Below are 1,923 nucleotides of genomic sequence, written 5' to 3' on the forward strand. Positions count from 1 at the left end.
AGTGAAACTCCGTCTCAAAAAAAAAAAAAAAAAACAAAAAAAAAAACTGCCTTCCTTTTTGTTCCCAGATAGCTGTAATTCCACAACCCTGTGTCATAGCCTCTTACATAAGCCAGGTTCCCACAATGGCAAAGGGTATATACCTCCCCAGATGGTCTCCCTCACAAATTGCTCACCTAGAAATTCCTCATTAGCCTCTAAATCTTTCAGTATATGCATTCCCCCTATGAACTAGCCCTAAACTGAGTTCTGTGAAATCTCACACAGATAATGTTTACAAGCTTATCTTCCCAGGTATAGAACATGGAGGAGATCAGAAATCATCCTGCCACCTATCCTGAGACACATGGATAATTGACTTTTTCCTTCACTCCCTCTTTTCAAATGTTTATTGTATTTTACGTAAAACGTAGATTTACTGAACACTAATGAGAACCTCACAAGAAAGTAACCATTTGCAGCAGGGTACAGTGGCTCATGCCTGTAATCCCAGCACTTTGGGAGGTGAGTGGATCACTTGAGGCCAGGAGTTCAAGACCAGCCTGGACAACATGGCAAAACCCCATCTCTACTAAAAATACAAAAGTTAGCTGGGCATAGTGGTGCCTACCTGTAATCCCAGCTATTCAGGAGGCTGAGGCAGGAGAATCGCTTGAAGCAGGGAAGTAGAGGATGAAGTGATCGGAGATGGACCCACTAGACTCCAGCCTGGCCAACAGAGTGAGACCCTATTCCAAAAAAATATAACCATTTGCCTCATTGCCTCTCCTTCCTCCTTATTTTCCTCTTGTAGGCTTTCTCCCCTTAATTACGGAGTTCCCAAACTCTCTTTTAATTTTTAATGTTTTTTTTTTTTTTTTTTGAGACAGAGTCTCACTCTGTTGCCCAGGCTGGAATGCAGTGGCGCGATCTCGGCTCACTGCAACCTCCGCCTCCCGGGTTCAAGCAGTTCTTCTGTGTTAGCCTCCCTAGTAGCCGGGACTACAGGTGCACCTCACCACACCCAGCTAATTTTATTATTTTTTTTTTTGTTTTGATAGAGACAGGGGTCTCGCTACTTGTCCAGGCTGGTCCTCAGTTCCTGGGCACAAGTGATCCTCCATCCTCGGCCTTCTAAAGCACTGAGATTATAGGCGTGAGCCACCATACCCAGCCCTCTGTGTCTGTTGTTCACATTCCTCACTCTTCCATTCAAGGGCCTGTGGTTCCTTCTCTTTTGTTCATCATGGTATCCCCTGTGACCAACACGGTGCCTGACTCATTGGTGCCTAAATACTTTTTGAGTGAATGAAGGAATAATTTAGGGTGCAATCTGGTTTTGAGTGTCTCTGTCTTATGAAAGTTGCAGATACAGGACTAAATCACATTGTCAGGCCCAAACAAATTGCAGTGGTGAGAACACCAAGAAAGGCTCGTGCTTGCATGTCTGAGATAGGGACTGTCTCAAGGACTTTCGAAAATAACCCGACAAGGCCAGGCATGGTGACTCACACGTGTAATCCCAGCACTTTGGGAGGCTAAGGCGAGGCAATCACCTGAGGTCAGGAGTTTGAGACCAGCCTGGCCAACATGGTGAGACCCCATCTCTACTAAAAACACAAAAATTAGGCCGGCCGTGGTGGCTCATGCCTGTAATCCCAGCACTTTGGGAAGCCGAGGCAAGCGGATCCCGAGGTCAGGAGATCAAAACCATCCCGGCTAACATGGTGAAACCCCATGTCTACTAAAAATACAAAAAATTAGCTGGGCATGGTGGCACATGCCTGTAATCCCAGTTACTCAGGAGACTGAGGCAGGAGAATCACTTGAACCGGGGAGTCATAGGTTGCAGTGAGCCGAGATCGTGCCACTGCACTCCAGCTTGGGTGACAGAGCGAGACTCTGTCTCAAGACAAAAAAAATAAAAGAAAAAAAAAACAAAAT

The sequence above is a fragment of the Cebus imitator genome, unplaced genomic scaffold (genome assembly GCF_001604975.1).
Source record: "Cebus imitator isolate Cc_AM_T3 unplaced genomic scaffold, Cebus_imitator-1.0 Scaffold82, whole genome shotgun sequence".
In the NCBI taxonomy this organism is placed as follows: Eukaryota; Metazoa; Chordata; class Mammalia; order Primates; family Cebidae; genus Cebus; species Cebus imitator.